Source organism: Vicugna pacos, chromosome 27 (genome assembly GCF_048564905.1).
Source record: "Vicugna pacos chromosome 27, VicPac4, whole genome shotgun sequence".
Lineage (NCBI taxonomy): Eukaryota > Metazoa > Chordata > Mammalia > Artiodactyla > Camelidae > Vicugna > Vicugna pacos.
The window spans coordinates 10,796,567-10,813,640 of record NC_133013.1 but is presented as its reverse complement, the minus strand read 5'-3'; the positions used below and the strand labels follow the sequence as shown (position 1 = coordinate 10,813,640).

The 17,074-nt window shown below is 41.6% G+C and overlaps 1 long non-coding RNA gene across 2 annotated transcripts; it reads left to right on the top strand.

Moving 5' to 3' along the window:
• The first annotated feature begins 7,667 nt into the window (after positions 1-7,667).
• Positions 7,668-16,556, top strand: LOC140689856 (uncharacterized). 2 transcript variants are annotated; one of them, XR_012065002.1, is made up of 3 exons: positions 7,668-7,707; positions 15,804-16,101; positions 16,453-16,556. It is a non-coding gene; the product is annotated as an uncharacterized lncRNA (long non-coding RNA). The 2 variants fall into 2 exon arrangements; XR_012065001.1 differs by lacking the exon at positions 16,453-16,556 and having other exon boundaries at positions 15,804-16,384.
• Positions 16,557-17,074: the final 518 nt, after the last annotated feature.

The following is a 17,074-nucleotide window of genomic DNA, read 5'->3' as shown; positions in this document are numbered from 1 at the left end:
GTTGAGATAAAGTTACCTGGAAAAGGAGGCTACAGCAGCAGATAAAGGAGTGTTGGGATCTGGATTCAGCCATCTTGGTAAACTCAGAATTCTGGCATTTTGCATCAAAAGGAGTTAATAGTCCCAAAATGTTCTTTAGGGATTTGGGGCAGCTTCTTAGCTGTGGACCAAATATGAATGTGCCACAAACAGTTTAACATTGTCAGTGCTGGAAATCTTATTCTGGATCTAGGCTAAAAGAAGTGGATATTCGCTAACCACCCAGTGACTGAATCAGCAACAGTATGAAGTATCTGATTTTATTTTTTATTTGAAATAGATAGGACATATCCTCCAAACTCCTTACTTTCCTCTCTGACATCTTGTTATCCTGTCAATTGCCTACCAGAAATACAATGCTATCAACCTTCACTTATCACAGAGATGCATGTAAGCACACACACACAGGAAATTGAAAATATCAAAATGAAATTAAAGACATAGTGATTTCAGTTCCAAATATCCAGTTGTATAAAATAATTCACAATAGCATAATTTAAATAATGAATTTCCCTAATACCTCCAAAATAGAATTTTAATCACAAAATTATATGGACATGTAAAATCAGTGTTTATTGAATTTATGCTCCCTGCCAAAATAAATCAAAGTTTTACAACAGGATAAATGAAAACATTTATTATTCTAGAAACTATTATCATTTAAGTCTTAACTGTCTGAATACTGCAGGAAAAAACCAGGTTTTATTTTTGAGGTCTTATTTCAACATACCCTCTGTGTCTGGCAATAAGACATTAAGTCATTTATGCAGGTTGAAAGAGATCTCTAGATTTCCACACACGCACAAAATGAAAAAGGCTATACATAAACTCTTCGCAAAATGGTGAAGATGACTAAGACTGGATCTATTCATACAAAATGTAAAACTGAAGCCTGAAATTGGATGACAACTTTTAAAGTAATAGCCTGGCTGCCTCTCTGAGCTCCGGCGAAGACAGCATACGCTCCAAGCCAGGTTTACTAAACCTGCTGTAGATCTTGGCTCTCTAATTTATTCATCGTGCATCTCTGGGAAAGTCTCTTCACCTCTCTTGGCCTCCTTTTTCCCTTTCACAGAATGGAGACCATTTGCTGGATTGAACTTTGCCCCTGGGATAAGTCAAGTTTCAAAACCACAGATCAGTAAAGGTGTGATTTGTGGAAACTGCCTTTACTTTCTCAACTGTTTTCCCACCTACAAAATGGGGACAATGCCTAACTTGCAGAGGTCTTGAGAAGGTTAAGGTATGTATGGTCCATGGAACCTAAAGACATTTGATGGTAACAAGAGGCCTCTACCACATGTTAGGACCTATTCGAGGAATTAGCATTACAGAGATGAAGAAAGGGCAGCAGTGCCTCTAACCACCAAGAACTCACCAAAATAAAGTTCCTGTAGGGATTAAATGAGATAATGTCTGTAAAGATATCCAACATGTGTGCACACTCAATGCCTGTTGCTTTTGACTTTTTTAAAGTTTATTTTCCCGAAGTTGACTTCTGGTGATCAAAGGCACCACTTAGAGATGCGTAGTGAATAAAAGATCTAAATAAGTAATTTTCACTTAGTATTTTACGTAATTATTTTTAATGGTTGCAGGGTGTGTGGATCTCATTTAGAACGGTGGTAGTTGTTTTCTGGGCATCTATTGTGGCCCATGTGCTTTCATTCCCATCACATCCCATAATGATCTCCACAGCCTCAGAAAAATGTATCAGCTGCATTTCACTGAGTTAAGGGAAGCTCAGAGGGGTTAAGTGGCACGCCTAAGGGCATGCACGCACGCGTGCGCACCCATGCACTCATCGTGCGGCGCGCTGTGTCCTCTTGCTGCCCCGGTGCCAGCTGCCCGGTGGCCCTGCACGCACTTTAGGGAAAGCCAAGGGCGGTTGACACTCCGTCCTCTTAAATCATCGGAGCAACCAACAGGCGCCGTCAAACACTGCTGTGACATAGTGAAGGCGGCGGGGCAGCTGCGGGCTTGCCCACCTGACAGCTGGGTTTGGAAAATAAAACCGGTGCAAGGCAGTGCCTGCACTGCCCAGGGGTGAGCAAGGGCCGGAGCTGCTCTGCGAGGCGCCCTCCCTCCGTGCGTGCCGCGGGCGGCGGCAGGATTAGCGGCAGTGACAGCAATGGGATGCGAGCGCGGGAGTCCCGGCCGTGGTGATGCTGGGGACAGTGCTGGCAGCAACAGCAGTAATAAGACCCCATTTCAGGGAAGATGGTCCAAAAGGGTTAAGAATCACACAATACGGACGGGCCGAAAACCCATAGCGGGGTGGAAGGGTCTAAAGATGCCGGGAAGTGGCTCGGAAATAATAAAATAAGAGGGAAGCTTAACCAGCGACCCTTGTCGGCGCTGAAAAGCGGCAGATCAGAAAATGTTCCATGCTAATTTCCATGGAGATTTCTTTAATTTATCGAAGACTGCTTCCCGGCCCGTGGTCGGTGGTCGCGCCGCCCTGGCTGCTCGGCCGGCCGCGCGCGGGTCGCCCGGGCGCCTCCGACGTCCCCATCGGCCGCGCCCCGCGCCGCGCTCCTTCCCCCGCTCGCGCTTTTTTTTTTTTATTTCCGCCGCAGTCTTAGGCTCCTTGTCACATGATGGCTTCATCGGGCCCCCCTCTCCTCCTGATCCTTTCAAGCTCTTTCTCCTGCCTGGCATATCAAAGGAGATTTGTGGGTCACCGAGCCGGGACGCGGCGTATAAAGTCATCAGCCTGCCCGGCACCACCTCGATCATTTGGCGCATTGTTCTTGCGAGACGCCGGGGATGGCGGGGTCGCTTTCATAACTTGAATAGCAGTTAAGCGGCACATGTTAGCTTTTAAAGATACATCTATCTATATGGCTATATACATAAATATGAGTGTATATATAATATATATGGATGCATATAATATATATTATATATATGTAGAGAGTTAGAGACAGTCCGAGAGTTTATTCACACACTCCCAGATGAAATTTATTAGCAGCATAAGATAAAGGGACACATCATATGAGTTAAAATGTCTTACACAATTATTACTATTTAGCGTTATGATTATTATTTTAGAATTTAATTAACTTTTTTTCCTTTTTTGTTGAAGTAGAGACGGTTTACAATGTGTTAATTTCTGGCGTACAGCATAGTGATTCATTTGTACACGCATACATTCCTTTTCATAGTCTTCTTTTTATTATAGGCCATTACAAGGTATTGAATATAGTTCCCTGTGCTATACAATAGGGCCTTGTTGTTTGTTTCTCATGAACAAATTAGGTATTAAACTCTGTGCTAATACAGCCACGAAATACCAAGCTGCATTTTTGGGGCACAAGACTTTTAAAGAATAACTGTTTTAAGGTTACCAAATAGTTGAGATTCAGGTGATTTCTTCGTAATAGTAAAATGCATTTTAAACGTAAGTGTTATGCAAGGTATACGCGTATGAATGGATGGGTGCTTATATAGTATAATATGTAGCCTCTAAAATAAACCCCATAGTTGGGTGAATATTTCAGTGGGTTTCCAGGTAGAGATTGCTGTTGTTTGCAGAATTATGGAGGACAGGTAAGGAGATCCCCTTTTCCGACCTCCTCACGGAGCCTCCTGCTTTGTCCCGCTTTCTTAAGGCAGGCAATGGGTACAAGCCCCCCACCCCCTACCCCCCAACCAAGCCGAGCTACAACCAAAGTTCTGAGGCACTGGCTTCAGTGGAAACTGTGTTGGAGTAAAAGTGACCTGAGGAATCATTTCTGATCCAAGTCTCTTCCGCAGCGTTTGCTGCTCATACAGTCTGCGTTCATTTTAACTGTGTTTTTCCTCTACCTGAATTTATACCTCCTAGGCTGCATTTCCAAAGGGTTAAACCACTTTGCCTTATTTTTGCAGACACAATTATTATGAATATGCTTTGGTTAGTCACATTGTGAAGCGTCAGGGCAAGTTTCTTTGGCATTAATTATTTATTGGAAAAGTCTGCCTGGAAAAAAACTGAAGTGTCGCCTTAAAATCTTGCCTAATGATGGGACATAAATTCCCAATCGGTGAGGTGTGTTCGGGGCTTTGCATTAAAATTCTTTTTGCAAATAAAAGCAACTAAATGTAGCAACTACAGATGTATATCTTATACAATCTATCATATAACATATTTGTTTATCACACAATATGGGAAAAATGTAACCTTTTTCTGTGTCACGCCTAGATGTACTACATTTAGCTAAAGAAAAGTTCTTGCGGTCCTTTTCCAGATCTTTGCTGTTAAATCACTAAAAAATATTCAGAGCTTAAATGGCGATTATGTGACGTTCATGCCATGACGTCCTTCTTCCATGCCCACATCAGAGGTTGACCAGGAATCCTGTTCTGGTCCACACGTGTCTAAACAGCTTCTCCAACCCAACAAACAGGAGCCCAGGGCCTCTCCATCAGATACATTCTATTTGTCATCCTTTATCTCACTTAATAAACATGTTTTGAGATTGTGAACTAGTAAAAATTTTCCTTACTGCTGGTTCTTGAATATTAGACTGTAAAGTTTGTATTCAGTGGTCCCTATGACAAGAAAGTTGATTTTATGTGTATTTCAACCCCAGGCGATTCTGGACAGATGTGAGACTGGACTTTGCTGTTTCACTCTGAGCATATTCAGAACTCACGTGTAGAACACAGAGGCCCTTTAGATCAGTAACGGCATCTGGAAGGCTAGTAAGGAGTTTTTCTTTCTTTCCTTTTATTTTGTATCTCAGAAATTTCTAATGAGGCGCGGTGTCCGTGGTAGAGGTCTTAGTCTAGAAATGGAGCATATACTTGGAATTACAGGCTTGGGATTTGGTAACCCGTCAGTCATGACAGTGATCATGGGTCACTTCTATTAAAAATGAAGCCTGAGCTGGCGCGTGGAGGGAAAATACGAACGTGTTTGCTTTACTTTGTTGTCATTAAGCTCCTGCATTTAATATGGGCGTCTCATGTTCATCTCTCTTTGTCACCTCCTCAAAATTTCAGATTACTCTTGCATTTAATTCCGGGCTTAATGACTGTGCGTTCCCACAGGATCAAATATCATCATCCAGAGTTAAAGTTAGGAGCGATGGTGAGTGTTATGTCATTAATTTCATAAATATGCAATAGTAAAATTAAGTGTTACCCAGTGCTGTCAGTGCTCAGCAAATTCCTTCATGTATGCTAGAATGTATTAACTGACCATGGGCCTGGGGTATTAGATATTCACACTTTGTAAGAAGATTTTCCAAAAGTGATTTCGCCCCCTTTGTTTAAGGGTTGTATGGATTGTCAAGATAGGAAACGAGAAAGGAGGATTTCATATCACATCTTAGTGCCCAGACCAGATATGTCACCACTTTCCACTGTCAGTGCAAATGTTCTTAGTGGACTCAGAATCCTTTATGACACTTTTATTCTTCCATTAATACTGATGAGAGCTGAGGTATAAGCCAGGAACTATTTATTAGTGTCTTAATGCAGATAATATAACCAAAATAATCTCAATATTCAAGCAACATTTTAGGGGCTTTAGGTCTACTTGTCTTATTTGGATAATCCTATTTTTTATCTATTCGGGGAATCTGCAAATTTCCATTGATCAATGTTGAGGACATCTCCAGGCTTGCTTATGTTTCTTGGAGTGAAAAAAAAAAAGTGGAAAAATACAAGAGGTGCTGGGAACAAATACAGATAGAAAGTACAAGACAAAGAGAGGAGACGTTGCTAGTGTAAAGGCTTTTAAGACTTTTGGGACATATATGTGTGCTTTACCCCTCCCCCCATTACTCTTTCCATTTGCTCTACCTCTTCATCAAAAAAGAAAAAGAAAAGGAAAGAAAGAAAGAAAGAAAGAAAGAAAGAAAGAAAGAAAGAAAGAAAGAAAGAAGGAAAGAAAGAAAGAAAGAAAGAAAACAGGTTTAGAAGACTGAGTGAAGTTAACATTTCAATACCCAGGAATGGCACACGAAACCTTTTATCTGCTTCCAGAACCCAAGAACGGATGGGCAAGGTTAATCTCAGTTAGGTTTCTGAAGACAGACTCTGCCCAAAGTCTTGCTCCTTTGACATCGGTGCTGGGTCATTCTTTGCTGTGGGGTTGTCCTGTGTACTGTCAGATGTTTAGCTACATCTCTGGCTTCGAACCCAGTCCCACCATCGAGGCGAGACAACCAAACATGCCCCCCTCAAGTTGCCAGATGTCCTTGGGGAGACTGAGGAGGCAAAACGGCCCTGTGTTGAGAGCCACTGTGTTGGGATACTTCCGTCTTCCTACCCTACTGGGCACTGTCTCAGCTCTTCTCTTCTTCATCCCTCCCCTCTAATGCTTTCTCTCTTTCATCCTGGGCCTTAGCTGAGAAGGTAGCTCTTCTTGGAAGTCCTTGGCTTGGAACCATTTAGGTGTCCTAGCTGTGCCCCCAAACTGAGCACAATCAGTCTTTACAGCTTCCCACCCCACCCACCTGGAGCACGAGCTCCTTCCCGTGGCCTGAGGCCTGCCCCCAGGCACTTCTGCCCAGCACGGTGCCTAACATGGGAGAAGACGTGCCCACGAGGTAGGGTGTGGGCCAGCGAAGGTGGCAGGCTGGATTACAGGTGCGCTTTGCATAGGTGGAGCCCTTCTTTTGACCCAGGCAAGTGCCAAGGCAGTCTTCCCTCTCTTGGTGAATCCAGAGCCCCTTTCAGAACTGCTTTCTAGAATTCACAGCAGCATAATGAAGAATGTAATTTCAAAGGTGATCTGCGGCTCTTATCTTCCCAGAGAACTCATTTAGGAATTTGGGATAATAAAAATGTCAGCTATACCGGTGCCTCTCATTTCAAGGTAGCGTAGTTCCCCGGTCCCCAAACCCTGGGGAAAATACTCCCCGAGAGACCCAGAGGAAAGAGAAGCAGACTCCTCGTGGTGCCAATGTCCTCTGCCCGCTTCTCCAGGCGGTCTGCTGGTAGAGAAGGAGGACTTGGCCGGTGCCGAGGCCCTGCGGTGGGCATGCGCGGGAGGGTCTCAACCACAATGGCAAGCTCACACCTTGTGTCTGGCTCCTCTCCTGCTTCATTAAGACTTTTCTGGGCTGTTCCCTCTCACTCTTCTTGGGAAGCACGCCATTTCAAAAGGAGCGAGATGACTCTCATTTTGTGCTTTCAGAAAGCACACAGGCAAAATTTCAATACATATGGATGCGTGGACCCAGTGGATCAGTTGCCTTGATGCCCAGAGACTGCAGGGAATGATGTCTGAGCAGGATGCTGTCTCCCGTTCCAGCCCAGGAACCCTCCTTGGCCATGTAAACATCTCAGCAGGGGATGTAGCTCTAACAAAAATAAGGCACACTGGAGAACAGAAATTTAGGGTAAATAAGGCATAAAATGGTGAGGAAAAGATTTTTTTCCTCTTGCTTTTGTGTCTCCCTCTACATTTCCCAATTACCAAAAAAAGTCAATTAACATATCTTCAGAGGAGGAAAGAAGGCTGCGACAATGTTCTCAACACTGTCTTGAGTTGGCATAGATGCCCAGTGTCTGTGCCTTTTTCTCTCTCCATTTGTCAAAAATACAATGACACTTAAGCTAATGAGTGATTTCCAAATTGCAGGCAATCTAGAATGTCCCTGTGTTAAGTCACAAAGCCTAGGAACTAAACGCCAAAAGATCACATCCATTCTTCAGATACCTCATAAGTCTGTGAGTTATTATGTCTCCTTTAATGATAGTTAATGGCATTTACTGAACACATACTATATACTAAGTCACTCAGCGAGGTCAGTGAATCCCTGAATTAAGAGCATTGTAAACAGCATCTCATTTCATCACCATAGCCTTATGACTATCACCCACCCACAGGAACAGCAGAATAAAAGTGTGACTTGCAAGGGCCAGGCATGTTGAGTTCCACTTGGCTGTTCAATTATTATTTAATTTTTAAATTAAACTTTTCATTTAATTTTGAGATACATATAGATTCACTTGTAGTTGTAAGAAATGAAACTTAGATTTGTGATTTGCGTACACTTTGCCTGATTTTCCCACAGTGGTGATGTCTTACAAAATTTGAAAAGTATCACAACCAGAAAATTGATATGGATATAATCCACCAGACTTACCTAGATTTTCCAGTGTTGCATGTTTTCATCTCTCTCTCTCTCTCTCTTATATTTAGTTCTTTACAATGTAATCATATGTCTAGGTTCTTGTACCAGTATCAGAGTCCAGATACAAAACATTTTCATCACCACCAAGATCCCTTGTGTTGCACTCTCAAAGCCATAACCACTTTTGCCCTGCTTCTATCTCCTCCTTAACCCCTTGCAACCACTAATCTCTTTTCCATCTCTATAATTTTGCTATTGCAAAAATGTTACTTAAATGGAATCATACACTATGTAACTTAATGAGATTGGCTTGTCCATTCAGCCTAATTTCTGTGAGATTCATCCTGTTGTTAAATATGTCTACTGCCTGTTCCCTTTTCATTGCTGAGTAGTATTCCATGCCATGGCCATACTACACTTTGTTTAAACATTCATGCATTGAAGGACACTTGGGTTATTTCCAATTTTTGGCTAATACAAATAAAACTGCATGAACATTTGTGTACAAGTTTTTGTGTAAACATATGTTTTCATTACTTTGGGATAAACACCCAGGAGATCAACTGCTGAATCATGATAGTTGCATGTTTCATTTTATTAGAAAATGCCAAATGTTTTCCAGAGTGGCTTTACAAGTTTGCATTTCTACCAGCAATATACAGATGATCTGATTACTCTGGTAACTCTCCATCTTCACCAGCATTTGATGTAATCACCATGTTTTCTTTTGGCCATACGGATAGGTGTGTAGTGACATCTCATTGTGGTTTTCATTTGCCTTTCCCCAGAGGCTAATTGTGTTGAATATCTTCTCATATTGTATAACTATCTTGGTATGTATCTCTCGAATTAAAAAAAATTCTGTATCTATATTTTAAAATAGATATGCATGTTTGTGAATTAAGCGGTAAAGAGCATCTTGTTATTTGTCATATGGCACTCAGAATAAGATGAATAAGTTTCGGTCAAAAGAGGTTCATAGGAGCCAACGTCACATAGTCTTTTCTGATCCTTTGCCATGCATAAAGCTCTAATGTACACAGTGGAATAAATTACTGTCTATCTATCTATCTATCTATCTATCTATCTATCTATCTATCTATCTATATTTTAAGAACATTTAGGGTGCTATTAATAATAAAGAGAAAATTCCTGGAGTATTTAGCTTTCTGTTTTGCTTTAATTTCAATAGAAAGCTGCTTCTAAATGCTTGTTATCCCATAGTGATCCAAGGTCCAATTTGAAAGTTTGTTTTTCTATAAGGGGGCAGTTCAGAGTAGAATGACCCTTGCTCTTTCACTGTGTCTGAGGGGTCAGAGATGTTAGAGCAGTAGTCAATAAATTCCAGCAGAAAGTGTGTCCTTTGGCAAAATCCTCCACCATTTTCCTTTATTTCAAAACAGTTCTATATTCTTGGTATTTTGGGAAACCCTCGAATTACCATCTTGAGAGGTAGGTCAATAATCTTTCCGGTGAGATCATAAGACGAAGATAGCATATACTTTGGTGTAAAGTAAGTTGCAGGGTGATTTCAAGTTGGTTACTTAACATCTCTGAGCCCACTTCCCTCAACTGAGACTCAGGGAAGACACTATGGCTTCCGAGTGTATTTGTGAGGATTAAATGGGGTGATTTTGTACAGTGATAGGCACGGGTTCTCCTCATGGTCATCATCCCTTTTCCAGTGACATCTCCATTTATATCTTTATCTTTTTTTTTTTTTCCTCTTGCTTCAAGCTCTGTGTCCTGTGAGCCCTGCTTCTCCAGAAACAGCGTATCAGTTACACCAGTGTGGTACCACCAGACCCTGCTGAATTCACTCAGGCACCTGGGGACAATAAGTCTTCTGCTTCCATCACACACAAGTCAGCCTTCCCCCAAGCTCTCTGAACTGATTGCACCAAGTCAGAGGGTAGGGAATCATTCTTTCAGAAGAACGATCCATCTAGCCCAACCCTCTTGTTACTTTCCTTAAAAAGGAAAAACAGTAATGATTAAAAACTGGGGATCTCCCTGACACATGCTACAAGATGGATGAACCTTGAAGAGATTATGCCAGGTGAAATTAGCCAGACGCCAAAGGACAGATACCGTATGATTTCACTCATGGGAGGCACTTAGAGTAGTCAAATTCACAGACTCAGAAAGTAGAATTATGGTTCCCAGGGGCTGTAGGGGAGGAGGGCATGGGAGCTAGTGTTTAATGAGCAAAGACTTTCAGTTTTGCAAGATAGAAACAACTCTGTAGAAGGAAAGTGTTGATGTTTGAACAAAAATGTGAATGTCTTTCATGACACTGAACTGTACACTTAAAAATGGTGAAAATGATAAATTTTATGTTATGTATATTTTATCACCATTTAAATATAATGTTTTGTTTTAATGGCAATCAACGCTTGAATACATGCCGTGGTAAAAACCTCACTTCTTCACCAGGAAATTCAATTTAATTTTGGATGGCACTAATTGTCATATGATTTTCCTTTTGTTGGCCTGAAATACGTTTCTTCAGAACACTTAGCAGTGACCTCAGTGCTTTCCCTCTGAGCTGTGTAGAACGTCTTCCACACAACTGTGTTTAAACATCCAAATTTTGATATCACAGTTTCCCAAGGCCTCTTTTTTCTAAATGCACAATCCATTTCCCTTCCCTAGTGGCTCTTCATGTGGCAGATGGTTCCAGACCTGGCCCTTCCATTATTTTTGCTTAATAGATATTCTTATTAACACATGCCGCTCGGAACTGACCACCGTTCATCAGAAGTGAAGGTATCATAACCTTCATGTTTCTGGACACTATGCTTCTGTTAACGGACCCTTGTATGGCATCCTACTTTTCAGCATGCATGGCAGAATCTTATCTCAGTGATACCTGCCATGTGGCCATTGACAACTATCATGAATTGCCTACAGCCAGATCCAGAGCATTTTGCTGATTCTCAGTTCCTGTGTCCACTCCTCCAGCAATGGTATAAAGCCTCTGACATATGCCAGGTTTGGGGAGCTGGAGATGCCACACTGATTCCTGCTGTCAGGAGCTCACGGTATTTCGTGAGTTAGGTGGTGCGGGGGGCAGGGGAGGTGTCCGGCCACATGCAACATGAAGCTGATAATTAGCTGGCATGAGAGAGATACAGTGATGGAGTGTAGACCAGATGCAGGGGGAGTATAGGAGAGGGACGTGATGGGTTATGACAGATGGAGGCTTAGGGCAGGCTTTACGGAGGGGAGGACTGACAGGGGATTTAGATAGCATTATCTAATATTACAATATTATGCTTGCTTAATCCTGCAGAGGCTAAGCCTTGTCTATTTGGAACCCACTCCTTTTACCTTTCCCCCCTTAGTGACGGGGATCTCACATACGCTCAGAGAAAGGGATGACCTAGCCGAAGCTAATTATAGACAATCCTGAAACTCATCACACCGCCCTTTTTGTCTAATTTAACTCTGGTGCTGTATCTCCCTGTCTGGCCTTTATATAACCTTTGACCTGTGCTGGCCCCTCGTCTTCAAGAAGAACGAGAAATTGTTTTCATTTGGATCTGCTCAGGCACAGAATAGATGCTCAGAAAATACCTTGGGAATGAGTGAACAAGTGACCAAATGAACAGCACGCATGCAATTTTATGATCATCTGGGGAGTAAAAAGAACTCTTAATTTTGGTGTCTCAATCTTGTCCTTAGGGAGCTCCTGGGTAAAGTAATAATTATGATCCTTCACAAAATTAACTCAACACGGATCATAGACCTAAATGTCAAAAAAACAAAACTATAAAACTCCAGGAAGATGACAGGAAAAAGTCTAGAAGACTTTAGGTATTCTAATGAAATTTTAGATACAACACATATGATAATGAAATTTTAGATATAGCACCAGCCATGAAAGAAAGAATTCATCAGCTAGACTTTATTAAAATTAAAAATTTTTGCTCTGGGAAAGACAATGTTATGAGATTGAGAAGACAAACCATAGACTGGGAGAAAATATTTGCAAAGGACACATCTGATAAAGGGCTGCTGTTTAAAATATACAGAGAATTCTTAAAGCTCAACAATAGGAAAATAGACATTAAAAGGTAGGCTGATGACCTTTCAACAGATACTTCACCAAAGAGGATGAACAGATGGCAAATAACCATATTAAAAAAAAATCTCCCTATCATATGTCAGAAGGGAAATTAATATTGAAACAACAGTGAGATATAACTATGTATCCATTAGAATGGCCAAAATCTGAAACACTGACAACACCAAGTGCTGGCAAAAATATGGAGCAACAGTAACTCTCATTCCTTGTTGGTGGGATGCAGAATGGTACAGCCACTTTGGAAGATAGTTTGGCAGTTTCTTACCAAACAAAACATACTCTTCCCATATATTCCAGCAAACACACTCTTTGGTATTTACCCGCAGGAGCTGAACAATTCTTGCCACAGAAAAACCAGCACACAGATGTGCATACTTGCCAAAGCTTGGAAATGAGCAAGATGTCCTTCAGCAAGTGAATGGATAAATAAAACACGACACATCCGGAGAACGAAGTCTTATTCAGTACGAAAAAGAAATGAGCTATAAAGCCATTAAAAGGCATGGAGGAACTTTAAATGAATATCACTCAGAAGCCAATCTGAAAAGGCTGCATACTGCATAATTCCAACTATATGGAAAAGGCAAAACCATGTAGATAAAAAGATCAGTGGTTGCCAAGGATTAGGGGTGGGGGCAGATTTAATAGGCGTAGCAGAGAGGATTTTAAGGACAGTGAGAATACGCTGTATGATACTGTAAGTAATGGTGGATTCATGTGGGTACATTTGTCCAAACCCATAGACTGTGCAGCACCAAGGGCAAACCCTGCTGTGAACTGTGATCTTTGGTGATTATAACATGTCAATGTAGGTCCATCCATCGCGGCAAATGCACCATTCTGGTGGGGGACGTTGGTAACGGGATAGCTATGCATGTGTGGGGCAGGGGGTATATGGGAAATCGTTGTACCTTCCCCTTATTATCCCCTAAAGCTTTTCTTAAAAGTGTTTTAAAAATAGTAGTAATAATTGTGGATTCCCAGAGTTTGGAAACCATTGTTGAATTAGAATCAGAATTTTAACTAGAGACTGACTGAACGTTTGTGGTGCTTACATTCTGTTAGACAGACAATAAACCAATACTCGTACCTGTTTGTGTCAGGAGATGGGCAGTGCCAAAGCAAACAAACAAGCAAAATTGGCTTGGCGGTGGGGCAGGTGGAGGGAGCATGATGTCAAAGTGAGCAGTACCCAGCGGTTGGTCAAAGAGCTTCACTGAGAGGGTCCAGGAGGAGGGACCTAAGGCAAATCTCTGGTCACGTGACAGAACAATTTGAGGAGGAAGCGTGTAGAGATTTGTAAAATTTCTTTGAGCTTTTTCTGGATCTTTTTTTTAATCATACAAAACTTATAGACTAAGCATCATTTTACTTAAAAATGCAAATGGGTAATCAAAAATGAAGAAAAGCAGCCAGAAGGGTAGCCAAACATGTTTTCTTGCTATTGTCATAAAGCAACATGGAATTAAGAGTGATCTTTACCTTCTCTTTATTTTCCAGTTTTTCTTTAATATTCTTTGGCTTTTACCACAAACAAGAATTCTATGTATTTTTTTTTAAATCAATGCACTACAGGATGTGCAGTTTCCCTTAACAGAAAAATTGAAGCTCTTCCTAAGCTTTGATTTTGTGGGATCAGTAAACACGGAGTGGACAACAGCCCCTGTATCTGCCTGTGCGGAGCCCAGGGATAGGGAGGGTCCCCGATTCAATGCCATTTTATATAAGGTACTTGAGCATCTGTGGATTTTACTGTTTGCTAGGGTCCTGGAACCTATTCCCCGTGGGTACTGAGGGACGGCTGTGTACGGCAGGGTCAGCATGCTAGGACCGAGCTGTCCTTCTGGCCAGCCCTGGGAACATCCAGATTGAAAGGCAGACCTGGGTTTTGTCGATTTGCTCTTGAAACTTCTTAATCTTTAACTGAGCTCTGACAATAAGGTTCTATAACATCCTGAAAAATGTAATAGAGACCTGAGGAATGGTCAGCTAGCCATCCAAAGCTAACAGAAATCCCCAAGAGAAAGAAAGAGAGAGAGGGCGGCGGGGAGGGTGGGGAACACTGAGAGACAGGAATCATTTTGCTGTTTTCAGGTTAAGTGAAGCAGGATACCATTCCTTCCTCTGTAGGGTCATTCTCTCAAAACCCATTCTCAGGGTTACCCGCGAGGTAGACGGTGGGGATAACACAAGTCTCTTAAGTGTGCCTCGCCGAGGTGAGTTTCGCGGCTTAGCTGGGAATTGCCCAGAGAACATAAGACTCCTGAGTTCCAAGCTTAATAGAAATGTGAGAAGAGGTGCTGGTAGCCTTGAAGGAGAGTCTCTTCTCTTGACATTTTCTGAGCACCTCTGAACACTCAAGGGCTGCTTAGAGCTCAGAGAAAAATCTGATCTGTGAGATATTTATCTGCATTAGTTTTAATCTAAGCCTTTCACACCACCCGTCCCTGCAGAGGGGTCAGAGGCCTTCACTGAGTTCTCTGTAGCCATTGGCTCGCTCTTTGATAATTTGGGAGTTTCACAGCTAGGGTAAATTTCACTTCATATTTTGTTTGAAAATAGCACAAAATAGATATTGAATTTTTTTTCTTTCTTTTGGGCTTTGAGCTCCTCAATAAACCTTTATTTAATTTTTTTTTTCTGTGCACTGAGACCCTCAAGTTAACGCACATGCTCAGAGATGTTAAGTGTAAAAGCAACAGCATGTCAATGAACCTTAGGGGTGATTTTTAAAGAATCATTTAATAGGTGCAGCCTCTCTTTTTGGTTCTAATAGATCAATACTCATGTGAGGTGCTTCCATGGGAGCTGATTTTCCTCAGGATTCAGATAAACTGCTTCCCTTTGGAGACTCAGTCTGTTTGAATAGAGAACGCTGGCTTCTAGCCTGGCTCCCCTTGTTCAGCTGGTGCGATATTGTAAAACACATAATGATACTCTGTATGGAGGAAGACAGGATATGGGTTTTCCATACTTTCAGCAAGTGGCACTTAAAGTTTTGTAGATGGAGCTGGAGCCAGGGTGTCTAGAATACTAAGCTTTCTGACAGTCTAGCTTTTAAGTGCAGCAATTGGCTTTTCATAGCGGGTGACCCTGGGGACTTGTCTACTAACAGCATCCTCTGACACTGGTGCTATATGTTAGGACTGTCACAGGAAGTCTAAATTAAGTGGCAAGTGCCCTCATGCCTTAGGTCTGCTTTGGGGTATCTGCACAGAGACAGACCCTCCCTGAAGGAGGAGGAAAAACTCCCTTGGGGAGCCAGAAGTCAATAAAGTGTACCGAATTGATTGTACACATAGAAAGGCACTGGCTACATACGATCTCAATTAGAGTTTTATTAATCAGTGGAGTTTGGAAGCTTAGATTGACATCAATTTTAATGAGAAATTTATCAATCAAAAATCAGCCCATAGTCATTTACTATTGATCCAAAATAGGCACCTTTAGTGAATTTCAATAACACACTGGCTTTGGTATCTTAAAGGAAAGTTAGCGTTTTTGTTTTTGTTTTTGTTTTTAAAGAAAACTTTTTCTTTTGGCTTTTGCAATTTTATATTCATGTGCCATTTTCTTTTCTTCTTCTTTTGCTCATGTAGTCAAGAGGATGAGAGAGTGGACTGGAAGACATTTGGAATAATCACACCGTCCAGTGTTGATGTCAGCTTACGTCAAAAATATATAGCATGAACCCATTCACCACCCTGTGGGACATCTGGTACCCTCAGAGACTTAGGGGAAATGATTTTCCATAAATGACTTATCACCCGAAAGCATAAAGGAGCTTAATATGTACAGAAAACCTATGAGGAATCCACGTGCAAAGTGAAGAAATTGCTTGCCCTGTAAACATCTGCTTTACAATCGTCATCTTGAAAACTCAGATTCTAGATCGATGTAAGGATTTCTACCCAAATGGTGTATACTGATGCCCTAACGCATGTAAAATGCTTCTCTGTCATACCCGTCTGTGCACGGTGTTCTAATTTGTGTGTGCTCTTTAGGTAAAACATTGTCGGAAGCGGCTTTCCAGGACCACACAGCCCCCCAAAAGCTGCTCCTTATCCCATCCTCGCATTTTCTGTTTTCTTCCCTGGTTTGATGTTCTTATGCTTACCACTAGAAAACAATAAGACAAAATAGAAATATAAGACAATGTATAAAATTATATATTAATTTACTTTTTTGTTTGTTTGTTTATTTGTTTGTACCTCCTTTCCCTTCAACTAAAATCAATTGGAATCGAAGGCCTTGAAGTCTGGGACTCAGCGGTTTTGTTCATAGATGTAGCCCTGTTGCTTGCAAGGTGGATACACTCAGTATTTTTTTGAAAGAACCAATGGTTGCTTTGCTGAGGTTAAGAAGGTAGGTAGACCCTGCGTCAAACCGAAGCAGGTAATATTTAACATGCATTTATAGATGGAGTCTTTATTAGCTGCAAGCAAGATGCTTTGACCAGGTCTCTCAGATGACAACAGTGAGACAGTCAAGGATGAGCGGCTGGATCTCTAGACCTGAAGCTTATTAGCGCTGTGGTCCTGCGTCAGCTGCGTCATCTCTTGGAGCCTCGCTTTCCTCATCCATTAAAATGGATTTCATTAGTGGTGATCCAGCTCTGGGGGTTTTAAGATGATTAAATGAGCAACTACCTACACAACGTTCACCAAAGTGCTTGGCACGAAGTCAGAGCCCCGTAAACGTTAGCGATTTTACTGCTGATGCCGCTGCCGTCCGTTTATTTCACTATTGACATTTTAGGCTTCTTTTCCTCACAGTTATTTTATGCTAAAAATGCAAATTGAAGCAAGTGAAGGTAATTCATTTATGCTTTTGCCCATGAGATGTTTAATGACCGAGAGTGGGAAGTTCT